The sequence below is a fragment of the Ovis canadensis genome, chromosome 4 (genome assembly GCF_042477335.2).
Source record: "Ovis canadensis isolate MfBH-ARS-UI-01 breed Bighorn chromosome 4, ARS-UI_OviCan_v2, whole genome shotgun sequence".
In the NCBI taxonomy this organism is placed as follows: domain Eukaryota; kingdom Metazoa; phylum Chordata; class Mammalia; order Artiodactyla; family Bovidae; genus Ovis; species Ovis canadensis.
Window position 1 is genome coordinate 39,045,961 of NC_091248.1, and position 15,077 is coordinate 39,061,037.

At 41.1% G+C, this 15,077-nt stretch overlaps 1 long non-coding RNA gene across 1 annotated transcript; it reads right to left on the reverse strand.

Annotated features, from left to right (window-relative positions):
- Positions 1-228: 228 nt before the first annotated feature.
- LOC138439183 (uncharacterized) lies at positions 229-13,002 on the reverse strand. The gene is made up of 3 exons (XR_011256608.1): positions 12,816-13,002; positions 2,743-2,785; positions 229-289 (listed from the first exon to the last, which is right to left on the reverse strand). It is a non-coding gene; the product is annotated as an uncharacterized lncRNA (long non-coding RNA).
- Positions 13,003-15,077: the final 2,075 nt, after the last annotated feature.

Sequence of the window (15,077 nt, forward strand, 5' to 3'; positions counted from 1 at the left end):
AATGGTTTGTAATGGCCTAGCATGAACATAATGAACACACATTAATTACAAAATGTTTTCAAATGTAAATGATCAGGATCCATTTGGGAGATGAGTGTCAAGTACTTGGGCCTAAGAATAAACTTGGTATCTCACTAAATGTTTTCTTCTCTGAAAGCTGGCATCTCCTGTGACTTCAGATCCCATATCAAAAATGTTCAGTTGTTCTCCAAGACCACACTGCTCAGAACTCGAGCAAGAATTTCTTCTTGGAAATTGTTCTGCTCAGTTTGACTACCTCATTAATAGTCTGAAAGAATGATGGGAACAGAAGCAGTGTCAAAAAATGTTGGTACCACTGCTAAGTAAGAACTTTTGAGCTATATCACCACTCAGCCCTTAATGTGGGCTTCCAGGTGGCCTCTGTCAGTGCAGGAGATGCAAGAGACACAGGTGTGATCCCTGGGTTGGGAAGATCCCCTGGAGAAGAAAATGGCAACCCACTCCAGTATTCTTGCCTGGAAAATCTCATGGACAGAGAAGCCTGGTGGGCTACAGTCCATGGGGCCACAGAGAGTTGGCATGACTGAGCACACACACAGCCCTTAACATAGTGGAGTATTGTAACAGAATTCCAGTACTGAAGGAAGTCTGGAGAAGTACACTGTATCTATGGATAGGCAGAAGAAAGAACTAGGGGGAAAAAGAAAAAAAACTCCTGAAACTTTGTATCTTTAATTCTCCAATTTTCATTGATAATTCATAAAAAAACCACTAGACATTTTTATCTTTATGTTTTATTTAATCAAACCAGTTTCAAAACTGAGTTTCCATCCTGCCAGGCTGATGGAGGATTCAGCCTGAGGTTTTCTGGGGCTCCCCCTACACAGAGGTGCCAGCACTGAGAAATGGGAACTCTCTTGGACCAGTGCTGACAGTTGCAGCTGGCTGCTCCATGGCGGCCTTGAGGTCTTTTTGTTCTCAGGAGCTCTGGTGCTCCACTTGAGGCATATTCAGAACACCCGAGAAGCCGAGGATCTCAGTGAAGTACCACAGGATTGTGCGATCTCTTGGGTTACAGAAATAACCCATATTTTTCTTGTTCTTAGAGGCACAACCCTCTCCCTTGCCCCCACGGGTTTCCAACACTGTACCTTCACTGATTTTAGGAGGAATCTGCTTTATGTATGTATGTAGCTTCTATTCAGTTCAGTTCAATTCAGTCGCTCAGTCGTATCTGACTCTTTGCGACCCCATGAATCACAGCATGCTAGGCCCCCCTGTCCATCACCAACTTCCGGAGTTCACTCAGATTCACGTCCATTGAGTCAGTGATGCCATCCAGCCATCTCATGCTCTGGCGTCCCCTTCTCCTCCTGCCCCCAATCCCTCCCAGCATCAGGGTCTTTTCCAATGAGTCAACTCTTTGCATGAGGTGGCCAAAGTACTGGAGTTTCAATACTTTGGAATTGCAGTTTCAGACTGAATTTTAATCATTATAACTGGGCTCAAACACATCTTTATTAATCAAAATAGGACCCATTACAATCAACACATTTTTGCCAATGAGAAATAAGTTTGTTTATTCCTGTAGCATGAAAATCTGTGCTTCGAACTCTTGGAAAGCAATTTCTGCCTCCTGCTGGTTGTGGGAGCATTTTCCTTGCAAGAAGTTGTCAAGATACCTGAAGAAGTGGTAGTTGGTTGGTGAGAGGTCAGGTTAATACGGCAATTGGGGCAACACTTCATAGACCAATCTGTGCGAGTTTTGAATTGTTGGTTGTGCGATGTGCTATTGGGCATTGTCATGGAGAAGAATTGGGCCCATTCTTTTGACTGATGCCAGCTGCAGGCATTGCAGTTTTGGGTGCATCCCATTGATTTGTTGAGCATATTCTCAGATGTAATAGTTTCACCTGGATTTAGAACGCGATCGTGGATCAGGCAGCAAACCACCAAACAGTGACCATGACATTTCTTTGGTGCAAGTTTGGCTTTGGGAAGTGCTTTGGAGCTGCTTCTCTGTCCAGCCACTGAGCTGGTCATCGCCAGTTGTTGTGTGAAATCCACTTTTCATCACACATCACAATCTGATCAAGAAATGGTTCATTGTTGCTTTGTAGAATAAGAGAAGGTGAAAATTCAAAACAATTATTTGATTGCAGTTAGCTCATGAAACACCTGCTTACCGAGCTTTTTCACCTTCTAATTTGCTTCAAATGCCAAACAACCGTAGAATGGTTGACACTGAGTTCTTCAGCAACTTCTCCTGTCATGAGAGGATCAGCCTTGATGATTGCTCTCAACTGGTCATTGTCAACTTCTGATGCCCAGCTACTTTGCTTCTCATCTTCAAGGCTCTTGTCTCCTTTGCAAAACTTCTTGAACCACTACTGAACTATGTTTGTTAGAATTTCTTGGGCCAAATACATCGTGGATGTTGCAAGTTGTCTCCTCTGCTTTACGACCCATTTTGAAGTCAAATTAAGAAAATCACTCGAATTTGCTTTTTGTCTAATATCATCTCCCTAGTCTAAAAAACATGTAAAATAAATAGCAAGTAGTAAGTCATTAGCAAAAAAACATAAAGCGAGAAATGTGCATTAAAACGATATATTACATAACCACGTTTATTTAAGAATGTATTCCAATACCAAATGGCAAAGTTCAACAATGCAAAATTACAACTACTTTGGCACCAACTAATATTTTCTGCTCTGCAAAAATCTCCAAGGAAAGGAACCATAAATATCATCTACCCACCTGGAATGAAGAGACTGGGAAGTTTTTAGGGAGTGCAAATGCTCTATAACGTAAAAAAAAAAAAAAAAAAAAAAAGTTGCAATAAAAATTAGTTAAAAATGATAGCCAAAAAGTTTGCCAGAAATTTGAAATTTTATGGTAACTGAGCCAAAATGTGAAAATATTTCATCTTGTCCCTTCAGTGCAGCTCATTCTAAGAAGTCTTAAAACATGTGATATATATATGTATATAAATAAATATATATATATACTTTTTTCCCAACCATTTTTGTCTGATTTCCTATGAACTCAAACTAAAACTGACTTTCTCACTCCCTAGACTCTCCTCTCCAACATCTTTCCAATGCAGTCACTTCTATCTTGTCTTGTCTTCATTGGGGACCGCAATGCTGAGATTAAGTCCTGAGAAGGAGTACATCTTACATGTATTGATTCTCAGTATTTCAGAAATATTGCTTGACAACAGCTAGGTTCTGTCACTGCATATTCCTCCATGAGTCAGCTGGGGATGCTTTTCTCAGTATACACTGTTACTGGGTCATCTTGATTTTACTTTTGTCTATGAATTTCTTTGTATTAGCATTTTTATGATGCACTGTTCAGGGGGCACTAGTGGTAAAGAACTCACCTGCCAATACTGGAGACATAAGAGATGTGGGTTTAATCCTGGTCTGGAAGATCCCCTGGAGGAGGGCATGGCAACCCACTCCAGTATTCTTACCTGAGAATCCCTCAGACTGGCAGGCTACAGTCCAGAGGGTTGCAGAGAGTCAGACATGACCGAAGCGACTTAGCACGGCTACCTTACAGCAAGTCATCCAGAGCCTTCTCTTGAGAAATCTACCTGCCTACATGCAGGTTTCCCTTCATTTCACCCAGTACAACATCACATGAGTCTTCTGAAAATAGTTTTAAGTTGGTGGCCTTAGTCCTGTGCAGTAGTGTTCATTCTTTCTCGTCAGAAGGATGAATTCCATGCTTTTCAGTGTGGCATTTTCCACCTTACAGAAAAATGGACCCAACTTTCTTTTATCTTATTTCTTCTTATATCTCATTTAAAAATTCAGTCAATCTAGGGATACCCTATGTTTCCTTGTTTGCAACCCACAGGACTCTCCCTGTTTTCAGGGTATCCCTGTTGGCTTTCCTGCATCTGATGTTCTTTAATTCCAGGTCAAGACCTGCCCTCTCCAAAAAAAGCTGCATATCCTATTGTACAGACCAGTGGCTTCTCTTGTGTGAAAACTCCCAGGTTTTCTTTCCAGTAGCCATTCGTTATTTCCTTGAGTATATACCCATTTAGGCTTGTTGGTGCTCTTCTTGCATTTTTAAATCATTCATATTATGAATGAAGTTTCATCTGTGTGGCTATAGAGTGTGGGCTTTGTATGGGAAACTGTGGTTCTTCTGCGTAGAAATCAGTGCAGAATAGGGAACTGTTTCACCCTGCCATAAAGATGTTGAAATGAGTGTATAGCCCTGCCTCAGCCTAATGACAATGGCAGAGTTTAGAGAATATGCTTGTAGTGAAAATTAACATAGAACAAATTGTGCCGTGTGTGTGTGTGTGTGTGTGTGTGTCTGTGTACTCAGTCATGTCCGACTCTTTGAGACCCTATGGATTGTAGCCCACCAGGCACCTCTGTCCATGGGATTCTTCAGGCAGGAATACTGGAGTGGGTTACCATTTCCTTCTCCAGGGGATCTTCTCCTCCCAGCGATCGAACCCAAGTCTCATGGATTGCAGTTGGATTCTTTACCACTAGTGCCACCTGGGAAGCCCTGTGTGTGTATATATACACATATATACATATAAGTGTGAGTGTGAGTGTGTGTGCGTGTATAGGGGCTTCCAGTAAGAGATGCTGATTTGATTCCTGGGTCAGGAAGATCCCCTGCAGGAGGCCACGGCAACCCACTCCAGTATTCTTGCCTGGAGAATCCCATAAACAGAGGAACCTGGCGGGCTACAGTCCACAGGGTCACAACAAGACTGAAGCACCCTCGCATGCACACACACATGCATGCGTATATATCTATAGCTTCTATTACAAATAAAATGGCTAAGTACACACCAGGATTTTTGGTAAGATTGGAGAAAAGGATTCCACATTCCTCTGGAACAAAGAAAAAGGAAATTTAACGAGTGTAGGGGATGTCTTGCCTCCAAGAGAAAGGATAAACCTTCATCCAGCAACCAGAATCCAATATAACCTAAAAAAAGTATTTTGTATGCAAGTAAAAGTGGATAATATTTGAACTATCCATTCATCAAAGCATTAAAACCCCAAAACTCATTTCTGCTCTCCAGAGTGGCGCCATTGCACATTTCTGCTCCAGAATAATTCGTGTGGACGGATCTGGCAGCCAAACATGAAAGTGTGGGTGCTGAACGGCTGGCAGCTGGCCCAGCATTTAACCCTGCTGTTTTAGAATGCCATAAAATAAGCACAATTTAATCTTTCCAAATCATTTGGTCAGTGGCTGTGATTTCCGCAGAAAATAACTTCAAAGAAGACAGGCACCTTTGTTGATCCTTGTTTAAGCAGCCTGAGTGCCAGTATATTTAAGAATAGGAAACAAAAAACTCAAAGCCTGTGATACATTCTTAAGAATTTAAACCAACTGGGTATGTAGACCAGCCTATTAATTTTCCCTGGTGGTAAGGATGTGCTCAGGTTGATACAATTAAGAGACAATGTCATCAGCTAAAATGTCATCACAGGTAGATTGATACTGCTTATTAAAATCTATCAAAGTGTGGCGTCTTCGCCATAGATACAGAGAACAGATTGGTGGTTGTCAGAAGTGGGGATTATGCGTCAGTGGTCAGTGAAATGGTGAAGAAAGTCAAAATGTACAGACTTCCAGTTATAAAATACATGAGTTATGGGATGTGATGTATAGCATGGTGACTATAATTAATATTGTATTGCATATTCGAAAGTTGCTAAGAGTATATCTTAAATGGCCTCTTCTTAAAATAATATTCTCTAAGTAAGGTGACAGATGTTAACTAGGCTTATTGTGGTGATCATTTTGCAGCATATAAAAATATCAGATGATATATACCTGAAACTAATAGAATTCTATGTGTCAATTATATTTCAATTACAAGAAAGAGAAACTTTGCGATGGAGAACACAAATCAGTATATAAAATTGTGATGTCTATTATTGATCTAAGAAAAATACACACTTATTTAGGATACTCCCCATAATGACCTTATTTAATTTATGATACCAATCTGAAGTACAGATTGCATCATTTTATCTTATGATGACTTAGAAACTTATAAGAAGCAACTCTTTTTTTAATGCTGTCACTTGACAGTTTGGAGAGTATTATGTGATTTATTTCAATAACTGTTTCTATCATGTACGGTGACACATTGTCTGGAAAGTACCTGATCTCCCTTTAAGATATATTTTAAATTAAGGAAACCAAACCTGAAGTGTTCTAGAAGGAGGAGACCCTGTTGTTATAGTTAAAGTAATTTTATCATGGTCAGTGGAACTCAGAGACATGGTTCATTAAGACCATCTCACCTTGTCTTGATTTTAAAAAAATGTATAGGAGACCAAAAATATATTATGTTCTCACTGCATTTATCTGACTTAGACTTAAATACAGAATAAAGTAGTTTAAGCCAAATTTACTTTTAATATCAATAATACAAAGCAACATATCTCTTATTTACCTTATCATCAAGAACTAACATAGATGCCACATCACGTTTTATGAAGAACCCTACGTTGCTTTTCATCAATTTTGTCCATTATCTCTCGTGCAAATATTTTGTTTTGCCTCCTGTCTTTATATTTTCTAGTGAAAACTTTTGTCTTACTAGTTAATAGTTCTTTATGTAACTCACCACAGTTCATAGATTTTTAGTTCCTTGATCTCTATCTTTTAAATGTTCATTGTCCATCTATACTTATATTCTTCCCTCTAAAAGTAGGATCCATGGTTTGTCCTAATACCACCCTCAAATTCCTTGCCCTTGAATATTCTTATTTTATAGTTTTTGGATTATTAATTTCTATCTCTGGGTTACTCCAAACAATTCAATTCTCTGTTATTTTTCTTTGGCTATCATTGATTACCAGGGAAAAAAATGGCCTAACTCTGTAATAAATGGCATTACAAACATGGCATTGGATGGAACAGCCTTAATGCAGATCCCCATTTCACCCAGAGATTGTTGCAGATGTTTACATCCTTTAAACCTACACCATTCAGTCTCTGCAGATGATCTGACCGTAGAATAAAATTTTCTCCCCTCAAATCCCATGGGGAGTAGGGTCTGGATCACCCCACCAGGAGACAAACCTAGACCAAGAGAACTATTAGTACTAGTGGAGAATGAGGGACATCTGAAAAAAAGGTGGTGGATGAGGGGTATTACTCACTCTCCAAAGGATGACCCACTGAATAGCCTCAGAATAAGCCTAACACTTCCTGATTCCTCCTGAGCAAAGCCCTACCTTTCCTTAAAGACGGATGTCATCACCTCTGCTACTATGGGGACTCATTTGCTTTCCACACAGTCTTTAGCATAGGAGCCTGAAGTAACAGATTAATAGATGTAGCAGAGAGCTATTTTAGTGGGACTATCTTTGCGTCCATTGGTGGAAGGATTCTGCTTTGGGAACTGTAAGGTCGGACCGGGGGGCCATGATGGGCTGCCCCTCCGTCTCCCTCCCACCGGCAGGGGAAGTCCCTAACGGAAGGCGCCTCCCAGATCCCGGGGACCAATGACAGCACACTTCACCAGCTAAAGCCGCCCCACCCCAGCCAGTAAAAGGACCTGTCAGCCAGCGATGCCTTGGCCTGCCGACCTATCCAAACCCCCGTACATCTAGCCTGACCATCCCTCCCAAGGAACATATAAAAACCACCCCCAACAGGGTCCGGGTGTGGACTTCCTCAACCTGCCTCTTTCAGGTCCAGGAACCCTGCCTGGGAGCGCTTCGCCATTAAAAAGCCTGTTACTCTTTTGGTGTCCTGGTCTTTTACCTAACAGGAACTAGAATCTGTCGATCCACTGAACCTAAATCTGTGGCAATGAGAGGCACAATTTCCCCAAGTATGTCACTGGAGCAAGGGTAATTGAGATCATGGCTACTTCCACTACTTGGTTCCCAAACTCATGTACTCTTCAGATGGTGGTATTTGATTTAGAATGTACACTCATTCTTGAAGATGATGCAGTCCTGGAGGAGAAACCTTGTAGGGTATCATATCCAAACTTGTGCTTCAACTGTACTTTCTTTTTTAAAAAACAAAAGAAAGTTCAGTCACTCAGTCGTGTCCGACTCTTTGTGCCCACATAGACTGCAGCATGCCAGGTTTCTCTGTCCATCACTAACTCCTGGAGCTTGCTCAAACTAATGTCAGTTGGTGATTCCATCCAACCGTTTCATCCCCTTCTCCTCCTGCCTTCAATCTTTCCCAGCATTAGGGTCTTTTCCAGTGAGTCAGTTCTTTGCATCAGATGGCCAAAGTATTGGAGCTTCAGCATCAGTCTTTCCAATGAATATTCAGGACTGATTTTCTATAGGATTGACTGGTTTGATCTCCTTGCTATCCAAGGGACTCTCAAGAGTCTTCTCCAACACCACAGTTCAAAAGCATCAGTTTTTCGGCATTCAGCTTTATTTATGGTCCAACTCTCACATCAGTATTTCAGCTGTACTTAAAGAGGCCAAGCTACTGTCCTCCTGAGCTAGTGGTTTCTTTGTGGTCTTGTATGGGAAAGAACCAGTGGATCCCTTGGTCATCTTTCCACTGCCACATATTTCATGTAATTATCAAAACATTTGGTATCATGTGTCAGTGAATAAAACACTCTGTAAATCCTCAGATACTGGTCCAAACACTCTGCTGTCATGGAAGTCAATTCTTTACCAAGAGTATGTGTCAGTTACAGTTAAACTGAATTGCTTCTGCTTTCAGAATGGAATGGCCCAACATAATTAACCAGAAGCTGATTGGACTTGTCAGGGTACAGTGCTGTCCTAGGGTCCAGGATTAATCCCTTTGCTGACAATTTGGGCATTTAGCAGGGGCAGTCACAAGATTAGCACTGGTGGAGGGGAGGCCGTGTTCCAGAGCCCCTCTGTAGCCTCCATGCCTTTACTCTTCGTGTATTCATTGTGCAGCACTAGGGTGGACAACAATAAAGCCTGGGTGATGTTTACTGGCCAAGTCTTTTGATAAAGAGACTTGGCTGGTTAGTGCGTCTTTTGTGAATAGTGTGTGTATTCTCTGATAGATGTTGACAAAAATTTATGATCTTCCCATTTTGTGCTTAGTCCATAGGTCCAAATACATATCACTCCTCCAGACCTCCTTCTCCCCAGCTTCCCATTCTTACTTTTCTTTGCCCTTGACCAATGAGCTGGGCTATTTAGCACTGTCCATGAGTTCATTTGTCCTTGGGCTATTTCTCTTTCTGCACAAAGTAGATGTTCACTTCACTCTGAACTCTGCCTCTTGGGAGAGTTTTCCTACACTATTTCCTTTCAGGGAAACCCCTGAATTGAGCTGTAGTGAACTAACCACCCTTTTCCAAATAACACTAACATACTATACCAACCCTTTAGCAAACCCATCACTGGCGAATATTCTTCCCCATCTCCTGGTTATAAAAGATCTTCAGTGCTGCCTTAGATGTGACTTTGGGGAAATCTGCCGATATAACAGGGGAAGATAATATGGGGGCGGGGGCTGGGCCACCTGCTCATGCATTTACTTTTTCTCTGTCTTCTTGCTTACGTCTAACTCTGGATGCACTTCTTCCGTCTTATGATGACTGCTGGGCTTCCCTGGCCATATTACCTCAGTAATCTGAGAGGACTCAGTTCATGATGGCCGTCTTTGGTTGCTTGATCTCTTGATGGCACAGGGTCTGATGCTTGATTCCTACCAAGGCCCACTTGCATACCAGGAAGTATGTAGCAGGTGTATTTTCAGGAGGTGTGTAGTTCTTGGCAACAAATTGCATGACCTGTTCCAGAACCAAGGGGTCTATGTGAATATTCCCATCACAGATGCCATAGTCTGCTGGGATTCTCCCATCAGAGGCATGTCTGGTACCACAGTACAGTACGGCTTAAGAGGCAGCGGCATTCCACACATCATGCCTGTTCCTGCTCTGAGCCCTGCTAAAAACTAGGAGCCTTCCATGTTACCCAGAACATGTGTTGGAACATTACCCCAAGTGCTGAAGATGATGACTGTGAAATTCAGAGTGTTGTGCTTCTTTTTTTAATATTCTCTCTATTCCACACTTTCCCTAAAAGCATTTTTAACTTTCTACCATCTCCAGATTTTGACTTGGACCAGGGGTATACAGACGAGAATAGGAAAAATTTTACCTCTTTATTAAGCACTTTCTTTCATTATGTTCCATGGTTGTGTTAGCAATACGTGTTAACTTTGTCATTAATTGAAATCATGGATATTGTCATGGCAAATTATAGTTATTTCATTACAGTTATTTGTATCCTTCATTATATTAATATTGTGACTTATAGGCCTGCCTATGAGCTCTTGAGTTTTTATAGTTTATAAGTACATATATTACTGTATCACAAATTCATGAACTTTTTAACATATTTGACATTATGCCTCAATATAGTTTATTTCCCTTATATCTCTATATACTAATATTATATATTTACAAATATTTTTCTGAGAAGGAATCCATCAGCTTGTACAAAATTCCACAGAGGTCTCATTCATGGCATATATTTTCGGAACCCCTGCCTAGACCAGGCTTCTCTGTCTCACATGCTCCTTTATGATACAGAGGCTTCAGCTTACATGCCAACTCCTCAGAGGCCTCCCTGACCACCAGCCCAAAGGAAGCCTCCTGGGCACTTCTAAGACACACTATCCTGTTTTTCTTTCATCAGAGTATTTATAAATGCCTTATGTTTCCTTGTTCACAGGGCTGTTTGTTGGCTCTGTCCGTCACACTTGATCTAGTTGACATTTCCTTCTTCAATGTCCATTCCAGTAGTTCAGGCTTATCCCTTGGGATTTCCTTCAAGGGATAAATTTCCTTAAAATGATCATTTTCCTCTGTTTTTTCCTACTAACACTTCTTTATTCTCTAATTCATTTCCCTACCTGGACAGTTTCACTCACTCCCACTAGTACAAACATCCCCAAAAGTGTATTATTCCCAAGGAGATGTACAAGTCCACAATCCTGTGTCTCCCATCCTGAAATCCATAAAGTTCCCTTTTCCTACTAAATTCATTAGCAGCAAAACAGTACCTGAATTAACAAAATACCCTTTATTGATCTCACATCCTGTGAATATTCATGCATTTCACCAAGAGAACTCATGTTTTGGTATGAGTTAGATGGAGCTGCCCAAGATTCTGCTAAAGATACTACTATTTTCTGTGTGTTAGTCTCTCAGTCATGTCTGACTCTTTCCAACCCTGTGGACTATAGCCCACTTGGCTCCTCTGTCCATGGGATTCTCCAGGCAAGAATACTGGAAGGAAAGGTGGAGGTAGCCATTACCTTCTCCAGGGTATCTTCCCTACCCAGGGATCGAACAGAAGTTCACATTGCAGGTGGATTCTTTACCATCTGAACCACCAGGAAAGCCCTTTTATAGGATGTAAGTAACATATTACTTTTCAAGTCTGAAAAGCTGTGACATTGGAAGGGCTGAGATCATTTGTCTATTTCTAAGGAAATGGCAGCCCACTCCAGTGTTCTTGCCTGGAGAACCCCAGGGATGGGGGAGCCTGGTGGGCTGCTGTCTATGGGGTCGCACAGAGTCGGACATGACTGAAGTGACTTAGCAACAGCAGCAACCCATTTGTAGATTTTTAAAAAATAGTTATTATCTTTAATGAGGGATATTATAAAGATCTTTAATGAGATCTATATTATCTTACTGAATAATAACCCATATTTACTGTCTTATGAGTATCAAATAGCTCAGTGAGATTCCTTGCTCTTCTGCTTACAAGCCACATCTCCAATCGTTTCTCTACAAACATCTAGTTTTTCAGCTACGTCAGGCTAGGCTTATGCACGTACCTCACTTCTCTATTACTTCTGCCCCTGGAAAGTAAATCCTTCTGTGTAGTTCTTGTAATATCTACACATCTCTGAGAGGTTTTTGCTAGCCTGCCAAGGCAGAATACTGAATGTCATTTGGGGACACTTCTGATTGAATAATTATTGCTGAAAACTCTTACCACGTTAAATTGCAAAAATGCACATTCTAGTATTTCTCTTGCCACCATGTGAGGAGCTCCACGAGTAGAGATGGTGGTGATTTAGTCACTAAGTCGTGTCTGACTCTTGCGACCCCACAGACCGGAGCCCACTGGGCTCCTCTGTCCCTGAGATCTCCCAGGCAAGAATACTGTAGTGGATTGCCATTTCCTTCTCTGAGCAATGTCATATTCCCACCATGATGCCTGGCTCTGCTCTCACACTATCTACTAGATAAATTTACCATTTTCTCCAGCTCCCTTCTCCCATTGCATTCCCTGTTGCTGTTAATTGCACTAACAGGTATCCAGCCACTCAGGCAGCAGTCCTTCATTCTCCCTCCCATGATTCTCTTTAAGCATAACATTAGTCACTCATGCACTTTGAATTCATGTTCCCTATCCCCTGTGTCACTGTTATATGCCCTCATTATCTCTCACCCAGCATTTTGAGATACTGTCCCATTTCTCTACTTGTAAACTGACTTTCTGTACAGCCTGTTATTATTCTAAAAGAATGGTTTAACTGTGTTACATGGTAACTTGAAGTGTTTTAAAATGACCTTACCCATACATTGCTGCTGCTGCTAAGTTGCTTCAGTTGTGTCCAACTCTGTGTGACCCCATAGACAGCAGGCTGTCCTTAGAAGTTGCCCCCTAGTCTACTATTCAAGCATCACTCCTTGTTTGTCAACCCTAAGTTTGTACTTCCCAGCAAATCTTCTGTGACTTGAATCTTCTTGCTTTTTGTGGTATGTAAGCCTCTATATTGGTCCTGTGTCAAGTTTCACCTCAGGTTAAATAGCCAGATTAAAAGCTTACCTTTACAAAAATATTCTCCAAGTGGAGAAGATGGACATCTCAGCTCAGGGAGAGAGAGAATGCACCCTTCTTCGGCCATTTTGCTCTATTCAGGCCTTCAATTGATTGGATGATGCCCATCCATATTGGTGAGGGTAGATCTTCTTTACTGTGTCCACTAACTGAAATGAAAATCTCTTCCAAGAACACTGTCAAGGACACACCCAGAAATAATGTTTAGCCAGCTATCTGAGCATCCCTTATGGTTATCAATTTGACACAGAGACTTAAACATCACAGTTAGAATTAAGATAAGGGTGTCTGTTGTCAGCGGTATTATTTAATTATTCCATAAAGTAGTCAACAAATAGTAAATGCATTAAACAACAAAAATGAAACAAAATTTTAATTACTTGTAGATTATATGATAATTTCTTTAAAAGGCAAAATAGCTGTTGATTTTATTAGAAAGTATACTAAATTTCAGATATTCAACAAATATTTGCAGAATAAATTCTTCCACAAAGTGTTACATAAAAAATATATACTCCATTTACACAATTAATAAAAATATAACGTACCTACAAGTAAATTTTAAAAAAATAGTTATTATCTTTAATGAGGGATATTATAAAGATCTTTAATGAGATATATATTATCTTGCTGAATAATAAAACTTCAAAATATTTAAAAGTATCCATATTTCCTAAATTAATGTGAAAATTCAAGGAATTTCCAGAGAAAATAGACTTTTGCTTCTTTGTTCTCAAATCAAACACGATAAAACTGAGAAAAAATTTTGAAATATAAGCAGTGAGTGTGACCTAGTCTTGTTCAGTCGCTCAGTTTTGTCAAACTATTTGTGACCCAATGGGCTGGAGCACTCAGGCTTCCCTGTCCTTCACCATCTCCCTGAGCTTGCTCAAACTCATGTTCATTGAGTCAGTGATGCCATCCAACCATCTCATCCTCTGTCATCCCCTTGTCCTCCTGCCTTCAGTCTTTCCCAGCATCAGGGTCTTTTCCAGTGAGTCAGCTCTTCCCTTGTAGCTTAGTGTAAAGAATCTGCCTGCAGTGCAGGAGACCCAGGTTCAATCCCTGGGTTAGAAAAATCCCCTGGAGAAGGAAATAGCAACCTACTTGAGTATCCTGGAAGATCTCATGGACAGAGGGGCCTGGTAGGCTGGAGTCCATGGGGTTGCAAAGAGTCAGGCAGGACTGAGTGACTATTACACACCTACACTTTATAGCTCTTTACATCAGGTGGCCAAAGTACTGGAATTTCAGCTTTAGCATCAGTCCTTCCAATGAATATTCAGGACTGATTTTCTTTAGAATTGATTGGATTGATCTCCTTGCTGTCCAAGTGACTCTCAAGAGTCTTCTCCAGCACCAAAGTTCAGTTCAGTTCAGTTGCTCAGTCGTGTCCGACTCTTTGTGAACCCATGAATTGCAGCACACCAGGCCTCCCTGTCTATCACCAACTCCCAGAGTTCACCCAAACTCATGTCCATCGAGTCGGTGATGCCATCTAGCCATCTCATCCTTTGTCATCCCCTTCTCCTCCTGCTGCCAATCCCTCCCAGCATCAGAGTGTTTTCCAATATGTCAACTCTTCTCATGATGTGGCCAAAGTATTGGAGTTTCACCTTTAGCATCAGTCCTTCTAAAGAACACCCAGGACTGATCTCCTTCAGGATGGACTGGTTGGATCTCCTTGCAGTCCAAGGGACTCTCAAGAGTCTTCTCCAATACCACAGTTCAAAAGCATCAATTCTTCGGTGCTCAGCTTTCTTCACAGTCCAACTCTCACATTCATACATGACCACTGGAAAAACCATAGCCTTGACTAGACAGACCTTTGTTGGCAAAACAATGTCTTTGCTGTTTAATATGCTATCTAGGTTGGTCACAACTTTCCTTCCAAGGAGTAAGTGTCTTTTAATTTCATGGCTGCAGTCACCACCTGCAGTGATTTTGGAGCCCCCAAAATAAAGTCTGACACTGTTTCCACTGTTTCCCCATCTATTTCCCATGAAGTGATGGGACCAGATGCCATGATCTTCGTTTCCTGAATGTTGAGCTTTAAGCCAACTTTTCCACTCTCCTCTTTCACTTTCATCAAGAGGCTTTTTAGTTCCTCTTCACTTTCTGCCATAAGGGTGGTATCATCTGCACATCTGAGGTTATTGATATTTCTCCCAGCAATCTTGATTCCAGCTTGTGCTTCTTCCAGCCCAGCGTTTCTCATGATGTACTCTGCATATAAGTTAAATAAGCAGG